This window comes from Stegostoma tigrinum, unplaced genomic scaffold (assembly GCF_030684315.1).
Source record: "Stegostoma tigrinum isolate sSteTig4 unplaced genomic scaffold, sSteTig4.hap1 scaffold_48, whole genome shotgun sequence".
Taxonomy (NCBI): domain Eukaryota; kingdom Metazoa; phylum Chordata; class Chondrichthyes; order Orectolobiformes; family Stegostomatidae; genus Stegostoma; species Stegostoma tigrinum.
The window spans coordinates 4,966,721-4,986,326 of NW_026728408.1; positions in this window are offsets into that span (position 1 = coordinate 4,966,721).

A 19,606-nucleotide genomic window follows, 5' to 3' on the forward strand; every position below is an offset into this window, starting at 1 on the left:
CTCGCTTTCAGCCCCTCTGTTTCTCGCCCTGTGTTTCAGCCCCTCTGTTTCTCGCCCTCTGTTTCAGCCCCTCTGTTTCAGCCCCTCAGTTTCAGCCCCTCTTTTAAAGCCCTTCTGTTTAAGCCCCTCTGTTTCAGCCCCTCTGATTCTCGCCCTCTGTTTCAGCCCCTCTGTTTCTCGCCCTCTGTTTCAGACCCTCTGTTTCAGCCCCTCAGTATCAGCCCCTCTCTTTCAGCCCCTCTGTTTCTCGCCCTCTGTTTCTCGCCATCTGTTTCTCGCCCTCTGTTTCTCGCCCACTGTTTCAGCCCCTCTGTTTCAGCCCCTCTGTTTAAGCCCATCTGAGTCAGCCCCTCTGTTTCAGCCCCTCTGTTTCAGCCCCTCTGTTTCAGCCCCACTGTTTCTCGCCCTCTGTTTCTCTTTCTCTGTTTCTCGCCCTCTGTTTCAGCCCCTCTGTTTCTCGCCCACTGTTTCAGCCCCTCTGTTTCTCGCCATCTGTTTCAGCCCCTCTGTTTCAGCCCCTCTGTTTCTCGCCCTCTGTTTCAGCCCCTCTGTTTCAGCCCCTCTGTTTCAGCCCCTCTGTTTCAGCCCCTCTGTTTCAGCCCCTCTGTTTCTCGCCCTCTGTTTCTCGCCCTCTGTTTCAGCCCCTCTGTTTCAGCCCCTCTGTTTCAGCCCCTCTGTTTCTCGCCCTTTGTTTCTCGCCCTCTGTTTCTCGCCCTCTGTTTCTCGATCTCTGTTTCTCGCCCTCTGTTTCTCGCTCTCTGTTTCAGCCCCTCTGTTTCAGCCCCTCTGTTTCAGCCCCTCTGTTTCAGCCCCTCTGTTTCAGCCCCTCTGTTTCTCGCCCTCTGTTTCTCGCCCTCTGTTTCTCGCTCTCTGTTTCTCGCCCTCTGTTTCTCGCCCTCTGTTTCAGCCCCTCTGTTTCAGCCCGTCTGTTTCAGCCCCTCTGTTTCTCGCCCTCTGATTCTCGCCCACTGTTTCTCGCCCTCTGTTTCAGCCCCTCTGTTTCAGCCCCTCTGTTTCAGCCCAACTGTTTCAGCCCCTCTGTTTCTCGCCCTCTGTTTCTCGCCCTCTGTTTCTTGCCCTCTGTTTCTAGCTCTCTGTTTCTCGCCCTCTGTTTCTCGCCCTCTGTTTCAGCCCCTCTGTTTCAGCCCCTCTGTTTCAGCCCATCTGTTTCTCGCCCTCTGTTTCAGCCCCTCTGTTTCAGCTCCTCTCTTTCTCGCCCTCTGTTTCTCGCCCACTGTTTCTCGCCCTCTGTTTCAGCCCGTCTGTTTCAGCCCCTCTGTTTCAGCCCCTCTGTTTCAGCCCCTCTGTTTCTCGCCCTCTGTTTCTCGCCCTCTGTTTCTTGCCCTCTGTTTCTCGCTCTCTGTTTCTCGCCCTCTGTTTCTCGCCCTCTGTTTCAGCCCCTCTGTTTCTCGCCCTCTGTTTCTCGCCCTCTGTTTCTCGCCCTCAGGTTCAGCCCCGCTGTTTCAGCCCCTTTGTTTCAGCCCCTCTGTTTCTGCCCCTCTGTTTCTCGCCCACTGTTTCTCGCCCTCTGTTTCAGCCCCTCTGTTTCAGCCCCTCTGTTTCAGCCCCTCTGTTTCTGCCCCTCTGTTTCAGACCCTCTGTTTCAGCCCCTCTGTTTCTCGCCCTCTATTTCTCGCCCTCTGTTTCTCGCCCTCTGTTTCTCGCCCTCTGTTACAGCCCCTGTGTTTAAGCCTCTCTGTTTCTCGCCCTCTGTTTCTCGCCCTCTCTTTCAGCCCCTCTGTTTCAGCCCCTCTGTTTCAGCCCCTCTGTTTCTCCCCCTCTGTTTCAGCACCTCTGTTTCTCGCCCTCTCTTTCAGCCCCTCTCTTTCTCGCCCACTGTTGCAGACCCTCTGTTTCAGCCCCTCTGTTTCAGCACCTCTGTTTCTCGCCCTCTGTTTCAGACCCTCTGTTTCAGCCCCTCTGTTTCTGCACCTCTGTTACAGCCCCTCTGTTTCTCGCCATCTGTTTCAGCCCCTCTGTTTCAGCCCCTCTGTTTCTCGCCCTCTGTTTCAGCCCCTCTGTTTCAGCCCCTCTGATTCAGCCCCTCTGTTTCAGCACCTCTGTTTCTCGCCAATTGTTTCTCGCCCTCTGTTTCAGCCCCTCTGATTCTCGCCCTCTGTTTCAGCCCCTCTGTTTCTCGCCCTCTGTTTCAGCCCCTCTGTTTCAGACCCTCTGTTTCAGCCCCTCTGTTTCAGCCCATCTGTTTCAGCCCCTCTGTTTAACGCCCTCTGTTTCAGCCCCTCTGTTTCAGCCCCTCTGTTTCTCGCCCTCTGTTTCAGCCCCTCTGTTTCAGCCCCTCTGTATCAGCCCCTCTGTTTCAGCCCCTCTGTTTCTCGCCCTCTGTTTCTCGCCCTCTGTTTCAGCCCCTCTGTTTCAGCCCCTCTATTTCAGCCCCTCTGTTTCAGCCCCTCTGTTTCTCGCTCTCTGTTTCTCGCCCTCTGTTTCTCGCCCTCTGTTTCAGCCCCTCTGTTTCAGCCCCTCTGTTTCAGCCCCACTGTTTCTCGCCCTCTGTTTCTCTTTCTCTGTTTCTCGCCCTCTGTTTCAGCCCCTCTGTTTCTCGCCCACTGTTTCAGCCCCTCTGATTCTCGCCATCTGTTTCAGCCCCTCTGTTTCAGCCCCTCTGTTTCTCGCCCTCTGTTTCAGCCCCTCTGTTTCAGCCCCTCTGTTTCAGCCCCTCTGTTTCAGCCCCTCTGTTTCAGCCCCTCTGATTCTCGCCCTCTGTTTCTCGCCCTCTGTTTCAGCCCCTCTGTTTCAGCCACTCTGTATCAGCCCCTCTGTTTCTCGCCCTCTGTTTGTCGCCCTCTGTTTCTCGCCCTCTGTTTCTCGATCTCTGTTTCTGGCCCTCTGTTTCTCGCTCTCTGTTTCAGCCCCTCTGTTTCAGCCCCTCTGTTTCAGCCCCTCTGTTTCAGCCCCTCTGTTTCAGCCCCTCTGTTTCAGCCCCTCTGTTTCTCGCCCTCTGTTTCTCGCCCTCTGTTTCAGCCCCTCTGTTTCAGCCCCTCTATTTCAGCCCCTCTGTTTCAGCCCCTCTGTTTCTCGCTCTCTGTTTCTCGCCCTCTGTTTCTCGCCCTCTGTTTCAGCCCCTCTGTTTCAGCCCCTCTGTTTCAGCCCCTCTGTTTCTCGCCTTCTGTTTCTTTCCCTCTGTTTCTCGCCCTCTGTTTCAGCCCCTCTGTTTCAGTCCCTCTGTTTCAGCCCCTCTGTTTCAGCCCCTCTGTTTCAGCCCCTCTGTTTCTCGCCCTCTGTTTCAGCCCCTCTGTTTCAGCCCCTCTGTTTCTCGCCCTCAGTTTCAGCCCCTCTGTTTCAGCCCCTCTGTTTCAGCCACTCTGTTTCAGCCCCTCTGTTTCTCGCCCTCTGTAATTCGCCCTCTGTTTCAGCCCTTCTGTTTTAGCCCCTCTGTTTCTCGCCCTCTGTTTCTCGCCCTCTGTTTCTCGCCCTCTGTTTCTCCGCTCTCTGTTTCTCGCCCTCTGTTTCTCGCCCTCTGTTTCAGCCCCTCTGTTTCAGCCCTTCTGTTTCAGCCCCTCTGTTTCAGCCCCTCTGTTTCAGCCCCTCTGTTTATCGCCCTCTGTTTCTCGCCCTCTGTTTCTCGCCCTCTGTTTCTCGCTCTCTGTTTCTCGCCCTCTGTTTCTCGCCCTCTGTTTCAGCTCCTCTGTTTCAGCCCCTCTGTTTCAGCCCCTCTGTTTCTCGCCCTCTGTTTCTTTCCCACTGTTTCTCGCCCTCTGTTTCTGCCCCTCTGTTTCAGCCCCTCTGTTTCAGCCCCTCTGTTTCAGCCCCTCTGTTTCTCGCCCTCTGTTTCTCGCCCTCTGTTTCTTGCCCTCTGTTTCTCGCTCTCTGTTTCTCGCCCTCTGTTTCTCGCCCTCTGTTTCAGCCCCTCTGTTTCAGCCACTCTGTTTCAGCCCCTCTGTTTCTCGCCCTCTGTTTCTCGCCCTCTGTTTCTCGCCCTCAGTTTCAGCCCCTCTGTTTCAGCCCCTTTGTTTCAGCCCCTCTGTTTCAGCCACTCTGTTTCTCGCCCACTGTTTCTCGCCCTCTGTTTCAGCCCCTCTGTTTCAGCCCCTCTGTTTCAGCCCCTCTGTTTCAGCCCCTCTGTTTCAGCCACTCTGTTTCAGCCCCTCTGTTTCTCGCACTCTGTTTCAGCCCCTCTGTTTCAGCCCCTCTGTTTCTCGCCCTCTGTTTCTCGCCCTCTGTTTCTCGCCCTCTGTTTCTTGCCCTCTGTTTCAGCCCCTCTGTTTCAGCCCCTCAGTTTCAGCCCCTCTGTTTCTCGCCCTCTGTTTCTCGCCCTCTGTTTCTCGCTCTCTGTTTCTCGCCCTCTGTTTCTCGCCCTCTGTTTCAGCCCCTCTGTTTCAGCTCCTCTGTTCCTCGCTCTCTGTTTCTCGCAATCTGTTTCAGCCCCTCTGTTTCTCGCCCACTGTTTCAGCCCCTCTGTTTCTCGCCATCTGTTTCAGCCCCTCTGTTTCAGCCCCTCTGTTTCTCGCCCTCTGTTTCAGCCCCTCTGTTTCAGCCCCTCTGTTTCAGCCCCTCTGTTTCAGCCCCTCTGTTTCAGCACCTCTGTTTCTCGCACTTTGTTTCTCGCCCTCTGTTTCAGCCCCTCTGTTTCTCGCCCTCTGTTTCAACCCCTCTGTTTCAGTCCCTCTGTTTCAGCACCTCTGTTTCCGCCCCTCTGTTTCAGCCCCTCTGTTTCAGCCCCTCTGTTTCAGCCCCTCTCTTTCTCGCCCTCTGTTTCAGCCCCTCTGTTTCAGCCCCTCACTTTCAGCCACTCTGTTTCAGCCCCTCTGTTTCACGCCCTCTGTTTCAGCCCCTCTGTTTCAGCCCCTCTGTTTCAGCCCCTCTGTTTCAGCCCCTCTGTTTCAGCCCCTCTGTTTCAGCCCCTCTGTTTCTCGCCCTCTGTTTCTCGCTCTTTGTTTCTCGCCCTCTGTTTCTCGCCCTCTGTTTCAGCCCCTCTGTTTCAGCCCCTCTGTTTCAGCCCCTCTGTTTCATCCCCTCTGTTTCAGCCCCTCTGTTTCAGCCCCTCTGTTTCTCGCCCTCTGTTTCTCGCCCTCTGTTTCTCGCTCTCTGTTTCTTGCCCTCTGTATCTCGCCCTCTGTTTCAGCCCCTCTGTTTCAGCCACTCTGTTTCAACTCCTCTGTTTCTCGCCCTCTGTTTCTCGCCCACTGTTTCTCGCCCTCTGTTTCAGCCCCTCTGTTTCAGCCCCTCTGTTTCATCCCCTCTGTTTCAGCCCCTCTGTTTCTCGCCCTCTGTTTCTCGCCCTCTGTTTCTCGGTCTCTCTTTCTCGCCCTCTGTTTCTCGCCCTCTGTTTCAGCCCCTCTGTTTCAGCCCCTCTGTTTCAGCCCCTCTGTTTCTCGCCCTCTGTTTCAGCCACTCTGTTTAACCCCCTCTGTTAATCGCCCTCTGTTTCTCGCCCTCAGTTTCAGCCCCTCTGTTTCAGCCCCTCTGTTTCAGCCCCTGTGTTTCTCGCCCTCTGTTTCTCGCCCTCTGTTTCTCGCCCTCTGTTTCTTGCCCTCTGTTTCAGCCCCTCTGTTTCAGCCCCTGAGTTTCAGCCCCTCTGTTTCTCGCCCTCTGTTTCTCGCCCTCTGTTTCTCGCTCTCTGTTTCTCGCCCTCTGTTTCTCGCCCTCTGTTTCAGCCCCTCTGTTTCAGCTCCTCTGTTCCTCGCTCTCTGTTTCTTGCAATCTGTTTCAGCCCCTCTGTTTCTCGCCCACTGTTTCAGCCCCTCTGTTTCTCGCCATCTGTTTCAGCCCCTCTGTTTCAGCCCCTCTGTTTCTCGCCCTCTGTTTCAGCCCCTCTGTTTCAGCCCCTCTGTTTCAGCCCCTCTGTTTCAGCCCCTCTGTTTCAGCACCTCTGTTTCTCGCACTTTGTTTCTCGCCCTCTGTTTCAGCCCCTCTGATTCTCGCCCTCTGTTTCAGCCCCTCTGTTTCAGTCCGACTGTTTCAGCCCCTCTGTTTCAGCCCCTCTGTTTCAGCCCATCTGTTTCAGCACCTCTGTTTCAGCCCCTCTGTTTCAGCCCCTCTGTTTATCGCCCTCTGTTTCTCGCCCTCTGTTTCTCGCCCTCTGTTTCTCGCTCTCTGTTTCTCGCCCTCTGTTTCTCGCCCTCTGTTTCAGCCCCTCTGTTTCAGCCCCTCTGTTTCAGCCCCTCTGTTTCTCGCCCTCTGTTTCTTTCCGACTGTTTCTCGCCCTCTGTTTCTGCCCCTCTGTTTCAGCCCCTCTGTTTCAGCCCCTCTGTTTCAGCCCCTCTGTTTCTCGCCCTCTGTTTCTCGCCCTCTGTTTCTTGCCCTCTGTTTCTCGCTCTCTGTTTCTCGCCCTCTGTTTCTCGCCCTCTGTTTCAGCCCCTCTGTTTCAGCCACTCTGTTTCAGCCCCTCTGTTTCTCGCCCTCTGTTTCTCGCCCTCTGTTTCTCGCCCTCAGTTTCAGCCCCTCTGTTTCAGCCCCTTTGTTTCAGCCCCTCTGTTTCAGCCACTCTGTTTCTCGCCCACTGTTTCTCGCCCTCTGTTTCAGCCCCTCTGTTTCAGCCCCTCTGTTTCAGCCCCTCTGTTTCAGCCCCTCTGTTTCAGCCACTCTGTTTCAGCCCCTCTGTTTCTCGCACTCTGTTTCAGCCCCTCTGTTTCAGCCCCTCTGTTTCTCGCCCTCTGTTTCTCGCCCTCTGTTTCTCGCCCTCTGTTTCTTGCCCTCTGTTTCAGCCCCTCTGTTTCAGCCCCTCAGTTTCAGCCCCTCTGTTTCTCGCCCTCTGTTTCTCGCCCTCTGTTTCTCGCTCTCTGTTTCTCGCCCTCTGTTTCTCGCCCTCTGTTTCAGCCCCTCTGTTTCAGCTCCTCTGTACCTCGCTCTCTGTTTCTCGCTATCTGTTTCAGCCCCTCTGTTTCTCGCCCACTGTTTCAGCCCCTCTGTTTCTCGCCATCTGTTTCAGCCCCTCTGTTTCAGCCCCTCTGTTTCTCGCCCTCTGTTTCAGCCCCTCTGTTTCAGCCCCTCAGTTTCAGCCCCTCTGTTTCAGCCCCTCTGTTTCAGCACCTCTGTTTCTCGCACTTTGTTTCTCGCCCTCTGTTTCAGCCCCTCTGTTTCTCGCCCTCTGTTTCAGCCCCTCTGTTTCAGTCCCTCTGTTTCAGCCCCTCTGTTTCCGCCCCTCTGTTTCAGCCCCTCTGTTTCAGCCCCTCTGTTTCAGCCCCTCTCTTTCTCGCCCTCTGTTTCAGCCCCTCTGTTTCAGCCCCTCACTTTCAGCCACTCTGTTTCAGCCCCTCTGTTTCACGCCCTCTGTTTCAGCCCCTCTGTTTCAGCCCCTCTGTTTCAGCCCCTCTGTTTCAGCCCCTCTGTTTCAGCCCCTCTGTTTCAGCCCCTCTGTTTCTCGCCCTCTGTTTCTCGCTCTTTGTTTCTCGCCCTCTGTTTCTCGCCCTCTGTTTCAGCCCCTCTGTTTCAGCCCCTCTGTTTCAGCCCCTCTGTTTCATCCCCTCTGTTTCAGCCCCTCTGTTTCAGCCCCTCTGTTTCTCGCCCTCTGTTTCTCGCCCTCTGTTTCTCGCTCTCTGTTTCTTGCCCTCTGTATCTCGCCCTCTGTTTCAGCCCCTCTGTTTCAGCCACTCTGTTTCAACTCCTCTGTTTCTCGCCCTCTGTTTCTCGCCCACTGTTTCTCGCCCTCTGTTTCAGCCCCTCTGTTTCAGCCACTCTGTTTCATCCCCTCTGTTTCAGCCCCTCTGTTTCTCGCCCTCTGTTTCTCGCCCTCTGTTTCTCGGTCTCTCTTTCTCGCCCTCTGTTTCTCGCCCTCTGTTTCAGCCCCTCTGTTTCAGCCCCTCTGTTTCAGCCCCTCTGTTTCTCGCCCTCTGTTTCAGCCACTCTGTTTAACCCCCTCTGTTTCTCGCCCTCTGTTTCTCGCCCTCTGTTTCAGCCCCTCTGTTTCAGCCCCTGTGTTTCTCGCCCTCTGTTTCTCGCCCTCTGTTTCTCGCCCTCTGTTTCTTGCCCTCTGTTTCAGCCCCTCTGTTTCAGCCCCTGAGTTTCAGCCCCTCTGTTTCTCGCCCTCTGTTTCTCGCCCTCTGTTTCTCGCTCTCTGTTTCTCGCCCTCTGTTTCTCGCCATCTGTTTCAGCCCCTCTGTTTCAGCTCCTCTGTTCCTCGCTCTCTGTTTCTCGCAATCTGTTTCAGCCCCTCTGTTTCTCGCCCACTGTTTCAGCCCCTCTGTTTCTCGCCATCTGTTTCAGCCCCTCTGTTTCAGCCCCTCTGTTTCTCGCCCTCTGTTTCAGCCCCTCTGTTTCAGCCCCTCTGTTTCAGCCCCTCTGTTTCAGCCCCTCTGTTTCAGCACCTCTGTTTCTCGCACTTTGTTTCTCGCCCTCTGTTTCAGCCCCTCTGATTCTCGCCCTCTGTTTCAGCCCCTCTGTTTCAGTCCGACTGTTTCAGCCCCTCTGTTTCCGCCCCTCTGTTTCAGCCCCTCTGTTTCAGCCCCTCTCTTTCTCGCCCTCTGTTTCAGCCCCTCTGTTTCAGCCCCTCTGTTTCAGCCCCTCTGTTTCACGCCCTCTGTTTCAGCCCCTCTGTTTCAGCCCCTCTGTTTCAGCCCCTCTGTTTCAGCCCCTCTGTTTCAGCCCCTCTGTTTCTCGCCCTCTGTTTCTCGCCCTCTGTTTCTCGCTCTTTGTTTCTCGCCCTCTGTTTCTCGCGCTCTGTTTCAGCCCCTCTGTTTCAGCCCCTCTGTTTCAGCCCGTCTGTTTCATCCCCTCTGTTTCAGCCCCTCTGTTTCAGCCCCTCTGTTTCTCGCCCTCTGTTTCTCACCCTCTGTTTCTCGCCCTCTGTTTCTCGCTCTCTGTTTCTCGCCCTCTGTTTCTCGCCCTCTGTTTCAGCCCCTCTGTTTCAGCCCCTCTGTTTCAGCCCCTCTGTTTCTCGCCCTCTGTTTCTCGCCCACTGTTTCTCGCCCTCTGTTTCAGCCCCTCTGTTTCAGCCCCTCTGTTTCAGCCCCTCTGTTTCAGCCCCTCTGTTTCTCGCCATCTGTTTCATCCCCTCTGTTTCAGCCCCTCTGTTTCAGCTCCTCTGTTTCAGCCCCTCTGTTTCAGCCTCTCTGTTTCTCGCCCTCTGTTTCTCGCCCTCGGTTTCAGCCCCTCTGTTTCTCGCCCTGTGTTTCAGCCCCTCTGTTTCTCGCCCTCTGTTTCAGCCCCTCTGTTTCAGCCCCTCAGTTTCAGCCCCTCTTTTAAAGCCCTTCTGTTTAAGCCCCTCTGTTTCAGCCCCTCTGATTCTCGCCCTCTGTTTCAGCCCCTCTGTTTCAGTCCCTCTGTTTCATCCCCTCTGTTTCCGCCCCTCTGTTTCAGTCCCTCTGTTTCAGCCCCTCTGTTTCCGCCCCTCTGTTTCAGCCCCTCTGTTTCAGCCCCTCTGTTTCAGCCCCTCTCTTTCTCGCCCTCTGTTTCAGCCCCTCTGTTTCAGCCCCTCTGTTTCAGCCACTCTGTTTCAGCCCCTCTGTTTCACGCCCTCTGTTTCAGCCCCTCTGTTTCAGCCCCTCTGTTTCAGCCCCTCTGTTTCAGCCCCTCTGTTTCAGCCCCTCTGTTTCTCGCCCTCTGTTTCAGCCCCTCTGTTTCAGCCCCTCTGTTTCAGCCCCTCTGTTTCATCCCCTCTGTTTCAGCCCCTCTGTTTCAGCCCCTCTGTTTCTCGCCCTCTGTTTCTCACCCTCTGTTTCTCGGCCTCTGTTTCTCGCTCTCTGTTTCTCGCCCTCTGTTTCTCGCCCTCTGTTTCAGCCCCTCTGTTTCAGCCCCTCTGTTTCAGCCCCTCTGTTTCTCGCCCTCTGCTTCTCGCCCACTGTTTCTCGCCCTCTGTTTCAGCCCCTCTGTTTCAGCCCCTCTGTTTCAGCCCCTCTGTTTCAGCCCCTCTGTTTCTCGCCATCTGTTTCATCCCCTCTGTTTCAGCCCCTCTGTTTCAGCTCCTCTGTTTCAGCCCCTCTGTTTCAGCCTCTCTGTTTCTCGCCCTCTGTTTCTCGCCCTCGGTTTCAGCCCCTCTGTTTCTCGCCCTGTGTTGCAGCCCCTCTGTTTCTCGCCCTCTGTTTCAGCCCCTCTGTTTCAGCCCCTCAGTTTCAGCCCCTCTTTTAAAGCCCTTCTGTTTAAGCCCCTCTGTTTCAGCCCCTCTGATTCTCGCCCTCTGTTTCAGCCCCTCTGTTTCTCGCCCTCTGTTTCAGACCCTCTGTTTCAGCCCCTCAGTATCAGCCCCTCTCTTTCAGCCCCTCTGTTTCTCGCCCTCAGTTTCTCGCCCTCTGTTTCTCGCCCTCTGTTTCTCGCCCACTGTTTCAGCCCCTCTGTTTCAGCCCCTCTGTTTAAGCCCATCTGTTTCAGCCCCTCTGTTTCAGCCCCTCTGTTTCAGCCCCTCTGTTTCAGCCCCACTGTTTCTCGCCCTCTGTTTCTCTTTCTCTGTTTCTCGCCCTCTGTTTCAGCCCCTCTGTTTCTCGCCGCTTGTTTCAGCCCCTCTGTTTCTCGCCATCTGTTTCAGCCCCTCTGTTTCAGCCCCTCTGTTTCTCGCCCTCTGTTTCAGCCCCTCTGTTTCAGCCCCTCTGTTTCAGCCCCTCTGTTTCAGCCCCTCTGTTTCAGCCCCTCTGTTTCTCGCCCTCTGTTTCTCGCCCTCTGTTTCAGCCCCTCTGTTTCAGCCCCTCTGTTTCAGCCCCTCTGTTTCAGCCCCTCTGTTTCAGCCCCTCTGTTTCTCGCCCTCTGTTTCTCGCCCTCTGTTTCAGCCCCTCTGTTTCAGCCCCTCTATTTCAGCCCCTCTGTTTCAGCCCCTCTGTTTCTCGCTCTCTGTTTCTCGCCCTCTGTTTCTCGCCCTCTGTTTCAGCCCCTCTGTTTCAGCCCCTCTGTTTCAGCCCCTCTGTTTCTCGCCTTCTGTTTCTTTCCCTCTGTTTCTCGCCCTCTGTTTCTTTCCCACTGTTTCTCGCCCTCTGTTTCTGCCCCTCTGTTTCAGCCCCTCTGTTTCAGCCCCTCTGTTTCAGCCCCTCTGTTTCTCGCCCTCTGTTTCTCGCCCTCTGTTTCTTGCCCTCTGTTTCTCGCTCTCTGTTTCTCGCCCTCTGTTTCTCGCCCTCTGTTTCAGCCCCTCTGTTTCAGCCACTCTGTTTCAGCCCCTCTGTTTCTCGCCCTCTGTTTCTCGCCCTCTGTTTCTCGCCCTCAGTTTCAGCCCCTCTGTTTCAGCCCCTTTGTTTCAGCCCCTCTGTTTCAGCCCCTCTGTTTCTCGCCCACTGTTTCTCGCCCTCTGTTTCAGCCCCTCTGTTTCAGCCCCTCTGTTTCAGCCCCTCTGTTTCAGCCCCTCTGTTTCAGCCACTCTGTTTCAGCCCCTCTGTTTCTCGCACTCTGTTTCAGCCCCTCTGTTTCACCCCCTCTGTTTCTCGCCCTCTGTTTCTCGCCCTCTGTTTCTCGCCCTCTGTTTCTTGCCCTCTGTTTCAGCCCCTCTGTTTCAGCCCCTCAGTTTCAGCCCCTCTGTTTCTCGCCCTCTGTTTCTCGCCCTCTGTTTCTCGCTCTCTGTTTCTCGCCCTCTGTTTCTCGCCCTCTGTTTCAGCCCCTCTGTTTCAGCTCCTCTGTTCCTCGCTCTCTGTTTCTCGCAATCTGTTTCAGCCCCTCTGTTTCTCGCCCACTGTTTCAGCCCCTCTTTTTCTCGCCATCTGTTTCAGCCCCTCTGTTTCAGCCCCTCTGTTTCTCGCCCTCTGTTTCAGCCCCTCTGTTTCAGCCCCTCTGTTTCAGCCCCTCTGTTTCAGCCCCTCTGTTTCAGCACCTCTGTTTCTCGCACTTTGTTTCTCGCCCTCTGTTTCAGCCCCTCTGTTTCTCGCCCTCTGTTTCAGCCCCTCTGTTTCAGTCCCTCTGTTTCAGCCCCTCTGTTTCCGCCCCTCTGTTTCAGCCCCTCTGTTTCAGCCCCTCTGTTTCAGCCCCTCTCTTTCTCGCCCTCTGTTTCAGCCCCTCTGTTTCAGCCCCTCTCTTTCAGCCACTCTGTTTCAGCCCCTCTGTTTCACGCCCTCTGTTTCAGCCCCTCTGTTTCAGCCCCTCTGTTTCAGCCCCTCTGTTTCAGCCCCTCTGTTTCAGCCCCTCTGTTTCTCGCCCTCTGTTTCTCGCCCTCTGTTTCTCGCTCTTTGTTTCTCGCCCTCTGTTTCTCGCCCTCTGTTTCAGCCCCTCTGTTTCAGCCCCTCTGTTTCAGCCCCTCTGTTTCATCCCCTCTGTTTCAGCCCCTCTGTTTCAGCCCCTGTGTTTCTCGCACTCTGTTTCTCGCCCTCTGTTTCTCGCCCTCTGTTTCTCGCTCTCTGTTTCTTGCCCTCTGTATCTCGCCCTCTGTTTCAGCCCCTCTGTTTCAGCCACTCTGTTTCAACTCCTCTGTTTCTCGCCCTCTGTTTCTCGCCCACTGTTTCTCGCCCTCTGTTTCAGCCCCTCTGTTTCAGCCCCTCTGTTTCATCCCCTCTGTTTCAGCCCCTCTGTTTCTCGCCCTCTGTTTCTCGCCCTCTGTTTCTCGCTCTCTCTTTCTCGCCCTCTGTTTCTCGCCCTCTGTTTCAGCCCCTCTGTTTCAGCCCCTCTGTTTCAGCCCCTCTGTTTCTCGCCCTCTGTTTCAGCCCCTCTGTTTCTCGCCCTCTGTTTCTCGCCCTCTGTTTCAGCCCCTCTGTTTCAGCCCCTCTGTTTCAGCCCCTCTGTTTCTCGCCCTCTGTTTCTCGCCCTCTGTTTCTCGCCCTCTGTTTCTCGATCTCTGTTTCTGGACCTCTGTTTCTCGCTCTCTGTTTCAGCCCCTCTGTTTCAGCCCCTCTGTTTCAGCCCCTCTGTTTCAGCCCCTCTGCTTCTCGCCCTCTGTTTCTCGCCCTCTGTTTCTCGGTCTCTGTTTCTCGCCCTCTGTTTCTCGCCCTCTGTTTCAGCCCCTCTGTTTCAGCCCCTCTGTTTCAGCCCCTCTGTTTCTCGCCCTCTGTTTCTCGCCCACTGTTTCTCGCCCTCTGTTTCAGCCCCTCTGTTTCAGCCCCTCTGTTTCAGCCCCTCTGTTTCAGCCCCTCTGTTTCTCGCCCTCTGTTTCTCGCCCTCTGTTTCTTGCCCTCTGTTTCTAGCTCTCTGTTTCTCGCCCTCTGTTTCTCGCCCTCTGTTTCAGCCCCTCTGTTTCAGCCCCTCTGTTTCAGCCCCTCTGTTTCTCGCCCTCTGTTTCTCGCCCACTGTTTCTCGCCCTCTGTTTCAGCCCCTCTGTTTCAGCCCCTCTGTTTCAGCCCCTCTGTTTCAGCCCCTCTGTTTCTCGCCCTCTGTTTCTAGCCCTCTGTTTCTTGCCCTCTGTTTCTAGCTCTCTGTTTCTCGCCCTCTGTTTCTCGCCCCTGTTTCAGCCCCTCTGTTTCAGCCCCTCTGTTTCAGCCCATCTGTTTCTCGCCCTCTGTTTCAGCCCCTCTGTTTCTCGCCCTCTGTTTCTCGCTCTCTGTTTCTCGCCCTCTGTTTCTCGCCCTCTGTTTCAGCCCCTCTGTTTCTCGCCCGCTGTTTCTCGCCCTCAGGTTCAGCCCCTCTGTTTCTCGCCCACTGTTTCAGCCCCTCTGTTTCTCGCCATCTGTTTCAGCCCCTCTGTTTCAGCCCCTCTGTTTCTCGCCCTCTGTTTCAGCCCCTCTGTTTCAGCCCCTCTGTTTCAGCCCCTCTGTTTCAGCCCCTCTGTTTCAGCCCCTCTGTTTCTCGCCCTCTGTTTCTCGCCCTCTGTTTCTTGCCCTCTGTTTCTCGCTCTCTGTTTCTCGCCCTCTGTTTCTCGCCCTCTGTTTCAGCCCCCTGTTTCTCGCCCTCTGTTTCTCGCCCTCTGTTTCTCGCCCTCAGGTTCAGCCCCTCTGTTTCAGCCCCTCTGTTTCAGCCCCTCTGTTTCTCGCCCTCTGTTTCTCGCCCTCTGTTTCTCGCTCTTTGTTTCTCGCCCTCTGTTTCTCGCCCTCTGTTTCAGCCCCTCTGTTTCAGCCCCTCTGTTTCAGCCCCTCTGTTTCATCCCCTCTGTTTCAGCCCCTCTGTTTCAGCCCCTCTGTTTCTCGCCCTCTGTTTCTCACCCTCTGTTTCTCGCCCTCTGTTTCTCGCCCTCTGTTTCAGCCCCTCTGTTTCAGCCCCTCTGTTTCAGCCCCTCTGTTTCTCGCCCTCTGTTTCTCGCCCACTGTTTCTCGCCCTCTGTTTCAGCCCCTCTGTTTCAGCCCCTCTGTTTTAGCCCCTCTGTTTCAGCCCCTCTGTTTCTCGCCATCTGTTTCATCCCCTCTGTTTCAGCCCCTCTGTTTCAGCTCCTCTGTTTCAGCCCCTCTGTTTCAGCCCCTCTGTTTCTCGCCCTCTGTTTCAGCCCCTCTGTTTCAGCCCCTCTGTTTCTCGCCCTGTGTTTCAGCCCCTCTGTTTCTCGCCCTCTGTTCCAGCCCCTCTGTTTCAGCCCCTCAGTATCAGCCCCTCTCTTTCAGCCCCTCTGTTTCTCGCCCTCTGTTTCTCGCCCTCTGTTTCTCGCCCTCTGTTTCTCGCCCACTGTTTCAGCCCCTCTGTTTCAGCCCCTCTGTTTAAGCCCATCTGTTTCAGCCCCTCTGTTTCAGCCCCTCTGTTTCAGCCCCTCTGTTTCAGCCCCACTGTTTCTCGCCCTCTGTTTCTCTTTCTCTGTTTCTCGACCTCTGTTTCAGCCCCTCTGTTTCTCGCCCACTGTTTCAGCCCCTCTGTTTCTCGCCATCTGTTTCAGCCCCTCTGTTTCAGCCCCTCTGTTTCTCGCCCTCTGTTTCAGCCCCTCTGTTTCAGCCCCTCTGTTTCAGCCCCTCTGTTTCAGCCCCTCTGTTTCTCGCCCTCTGTTTCTCGCCCTCTGTTTCAGCCCCTCTGTTTCAGCCCCTCTGTTTCAGCCCCTCTGTTTCTCGCCCTCTGTTTCTCGCCCTCTGTTTCTCGCCCTCTGTTTCTCGATCTCTGTTTCTCGCCCTCTGTTTCTCGCTCTCTGTTTCAGCCCCTCTGTTTCAGCTCCTCTGTTTCAGCCCCTCTGTTTCAGCCCCTCTGTTTCAGCCCCTCTGTTTCTCGCCCTCTGTTTCTCGCCCTCTGTTTCTCGCCCTCTGTTTCTCGCTCTCTGTTTCTCGCCCTCTGTTTCTCGCCCTCCGTTTCAGCCCCTCTGTTTCAGCCCGTCTGTTTCAGCCCCTCTGTTTCTCGCCCTCTGTTTCTCGCCCACTGTTTCTCGCCCTCTGTTTCAGCCCCTCTGTTTCAGCCCCTCTGTTTCAGCCCCTCTGTTTCAGCCCCTCTGTTTCTCGCCCTCTGTTTCTCGCCCTCTGTTTCTTGCCCTCTGTTTCTAGCTCTCTGTTTCTCGCCCTCTGTTTCTCGCCCTCTGTTTCAGCCCCTCTGTTTCAGCCCCTCTGTTTCAGCCCATCTGTTTCTCGCCCTCTGTTTCAGCCCCTCTGTTTCTCGCCATCTGTTTCTCGCCCACTGTTTCTCGCCCTCTGTTTCAGCCCCCCTGTTCAGCCCCTCTGTTTCAGCCCCTCTCTTTCTCGCCCTCTGTTTCTCGCCCACTGTTTCTCGCCCTCTGTTTCAGCCCCTCTGTTTCAGCCCCTCTGTTTCAGCCCCTCTGTTTCAGCCCCTCTGTTTCTCGCCCTCTGTTTCTCGCCCTCTGTTTCTTGCCCTCTGTTTCTCGCTCTCTGTTTCTCGCCCTCTGTTTCTCGCCCTCTGTTTCAGCCCCTCTGTTTCTCGCCCTCTGTTTCTCGCCCTCTGTTTCTCGCCCTCAGGTTCAGCCCCTCTGTTTCAGCCCCTTTGTTTCAGCCCGTCTGTTTCTGCCCCTCTGTTTCTCGCCCACTGTTTCTCGCCCTCTGTTTCAGCCCCTCTGTTTCAGCCCCTCTGTTTCTGCCCCTCTGTTTCAGCCCCTCTGTTTCAGCCCCTCGGTTTCTCGCCCTCTGTTTCTCGCCCTCTGTTTCTCGCACTCTGTTACAGCCCCTGTGTTTAAGCCCCTATGTTTCTCGCCCTCTGTTTCTCGCCCTCTGTTTCAGCCCCTCTGTTTCAGCCCCTCAGTTTCAGCCCCTCTGTTTCTCCCCCTCTGTTTCAGCACCTCTGTTTCTCGCCCTCTCTTTCAGCCCCTCTCTTCCTCGCCCACTGTTGCAGACCCTCTGTTTCAGCCCCTCTGTTTCTCGCCCTCTGTTTCAGACCCTCTGTTTCAGCCCCTCTGTTTCTGCACCTCTGTTACAGCCCCTCTGTTTCTCGCCATCTGTTTCAGCCCCTCTGTTTCAGCCCCTCTGTTTCTCGCCCTCTGTTTCAGCCCCTCTGTTTCAGCCCCTCTGATTCAGCCCCTCTGTTTCAGCACCTCTGTTTCTCGCCAATTGTTTCTCGCCCTCTGTTTCAGCCCCTCTGATTCTCGCCCTCTGTTTCAGCCCCTCTGTTTCTCGCCCTCTGTTTCAGCCCCACTGTTTCAGACCCTCTGTTTCAGCCCCTCTGTTTCAGACCCTCTGTTTCAGCCCCTCTGTTTCAGCCCCTCTGTTTCAGCCCCTCTGTTTCTCGCCCTCTGTTTCAGCCCCTCTGTTTCAGCCCCTCTGTATCAGCCCCTCTGTTTCTGCCCCTCTGTTTCTCGCCCTCTGTTTCTCGCCATCTGTTTCAGCCCCTCTGTTTCAGCCCCTCTATTTCAGCCCCTCTGTTTCAGCCCCTCTGTTTCTCGCTCTCTGTTTCTCGCCCTCTGTTTCTCGCCCTCTGTTTCAGCCCCTCTGTTTCAGCCCCTCTGTTTCAGCCCCTCTGTTTCTCGCCTTCTGTTTCTTTCCCTCTGTTTCTCGCCCTCTGTTTCAGCCCCTCTGTTTCAGTCCCTCTGTTTCAGCCCCTCTGTTTCAGCCCCTCTGTTTCAGCCCCTCTGTTTCTCGCCCTCTGTTTCAGCCCCTCTGTTTCAGCCCCTCAGTTTCTCGCCCTCAGTTTCAGCCCCTCTGTTTCAGCCCCTCTGTTTCAGCCACTCTGTTTCAGCCCCACTGTTTCTCGCCCTCTGTAATTCGCCCTCTGTTTCAGCCCCTCTGTTTCAGCCCCTCTGTTTCTCGCCCTCTGTTTCTCGCCCTCTGTTTCTCGCCCACTGTTTCTCGCTCTCTGTTTCTCGCCCTCTGTTTCTCGCCCTCTGTTTCAGCCCCTCTGTTTCAGCCCATCTGTTTCAGCCCCTCTGTTTCAGCCCCTCTGTTTCAGCCCCTCTGTTTAGCGCCCTCTGTTTCAGCCCCTCTGTTTCTCGCCCACTGTTTCAGCCCCTCTGTTTCTCGCCATCTGTTTCAGCCCCTCTGTTTCAGCCCCTCTGTTTCTCGCCCTCTGTTTCAGCCCCTCTGTTTCAGCCCCTCTGTTTCAGCCCCTCTGTTTCAGCCCCTCTGTTTCTCGCCCTCTGTTTCTCGCCCACTGTTTCTCGCCCTCTGTTTCAGCCCCTCTGTTTCAGCCCGTCTGTTTCAGCCCCTCTGTTTCTCGCCCTCTGTTTCTCGCCCTCTGTTTCTCGCTCTTTGTTTCTCGCCCTCTGTTTCTCGCCCTCTGTTTCAGCCCCTCTGTTTCAGCCCCTCTGTTTCAGCCCCTCTGTTTCATCCCCTCTGTTTCAGCCCCTCTGTTTCAGCCCCTCTGTTTCTCGCCCTCTGTTTCTCACCCTCTGTTTCTCGCCCTCTGTTTCTCGCTCTCTGTTTCTCGCCCTCTGTTTCTCGCCCTCTGTTTCAGCCCCTCTGTTTCAGCCCCTCTGTTTCAGCCCCTCTGTTTCTCGCCCTCTGTTTCTGGCCCACTGTTTCTCGCCCTCTGTTTCAGCCCCTCTGTTTCAGCCCCTCTGTTTTAGCCCCTCTGTTTCAGCCCCTCTGTTTCTCGCCATCTGTTTCATCCCCTCTGTTTCAGCCCCTCTTTTTCAGCTCCTCTGTTTCAGCCCCTCTGTTTCAGCCCCTCTGTTTCTCGCCCTCTGTTTCTCGCCCTCGGTTTCAGCCCCTCTGTTTCTCGCCCAGTGTTTCAGCCCCTCTGTTTCTCGCCCTCTGTACCAGCCCCTCTGTTTCAGCCCCTCAGTTTCAGCCCCTCTTTTAAAGCCCTTCTGTTTAAGCCCCTCTGTTTCAGCCCCTCTGATTCTCGCCCTCTGTTTCAGCCCCTCTGTTTCTCGCCCTCTGTTTCAGACCATCTGTTTCAGCCCCTCAGTATCAGCCCCTCTCTTTCAGCCCCTCTGTTTCTCGCCCTTTGTTTCTCGCCCTCTGTTTCTCGCCCACTGTTTCAGCCCCTCTGTTTCAGCCCCTCTGTTTAAGCCCATCTGTTTCAGCCCCTCTGTTTCAGCCCCTCTGTTTCAGCCCCTCTGTTTCAGCCCCACTGTTTCTCGCCCTCTGTTTCTCTTTCTCTGTTTCTCGCCCTCTGTTTCAGCCCCTCTGTTTCTCGCCCACTGTTTCAGCCCCTCTGTTTCTCGCCATCTGTTTCAGCCCCTCTGTTTCAGCCCCTCTGTTTCTCGCCCTCTGTTTCAGCCCCTCTGTTTCAGCCCCTCTGTTTCAGCCCCTCTGTTTCAGCCGCTCTGTTTCTCGCCCTCTGTTTCTCGCCCTCTGTTTCAGCCCCTCTGTTTCAGCCCCTCTGTTTCAGCCCCTCTGTTTCTCGCCCTCTGTTTCTCGCCCTCTGTTTCTCGCCCTCTGTTTCTCGATCTCTGTTTCTCGCCCTCTGTTTCTCGCTCTCTGTTTCAGCCCCTCTGTTTCAGCTCCTCTGTTTCAGCCCCTCTGTTTCAGCCCCTCTGTTTCAGCCCCTCTGTTTCTCGCCCTCTGTTTCTCGCCCTCTGTTTCTCGCCCTCTGTTTCTCGCTCTCTGTTTCTCGCCCTCTGTTTCTCGCCCTCCGTTTCAGCCCCTCTGTTTCAGCCCGTCTGTTTCAGCCCCTCTGTTTCTCGCCCTCTGTTTCTCGCCCACTGTTTCTCGCCCTCTGTTTCAGCCCCTCTGTTTCAGCCCCTCTGTTTCAGCCCCTCTGTTTCAGCCCCTCTGTTTCTCGCCCTCTGTTTCTCGCCCTCTGTTTCTTGCCCTCTGTTTCTAGCTCTCTGTTTCTCGCCCTCTGTTTCTCGCCCTGTGTTTCAGCCCCTCTGTTTCAGCCCCTCTGTTTCAGCCCATCTGTTTCTCGCCCTCTGTTTCAGCCCCTCTGTTTCTCGCCACCTGTTTCTCGCCCACTGTTTCTCGCCCTCTGTTTCAGCCCCCCTGTTCAGCCCCTCTGTTTCAGCCCCTCTCTTTCTCGCCCTCTGTTTCTCGCCCACTGTTTCTCGCCCTCTGTTTCAGCCCCTCTGTTTCAGCCCCTCTGTTTCAGCCGCTCTGTTTCAGCCCCTCTGTTTCTCGCCCTCTGTTTCTCGCCCTCTGTTTCTTGCCCTCTGTTTCTCGCTCTCTGTTTCTCGCCCTCTGTTTCTCGCCCTCTGTTTCAGCCCCTCTGTTTCTCGCCCTCTGTTTCTCGCCCTCTGTTTCTCGCCCTCAGGTTCAGCCCCTCTGTTTCAGCCCCTTTGTTTCTGCCCGTCTGTTTCTGCCCCTCTGTTTCTCGCCCACTGTTTCTCGCCCTCTGTTTCAGCCCCTCTGTTTCAGCCCCTCTGTTTCAGCCCCTCTGTTTCTGCCCCTCTGTTTCAGCCCCTCTGTTTCAGCCCCTCGGTTTCTCGCCCTCTATTTCTCGCCCTCTGTTTCTCGCCCTCTGTTTCTCGCACTCTATTACAGCCCCTGTGTTTAAGCCCCTCTGTTTCTCGCCCTCTGTTTCTCGCCCTCTGTTTCAGCCCCTCTGTTTCAGACCCTCAGTTTCAGCCCCTCTGTTTCTCCCCCTCTGTTTC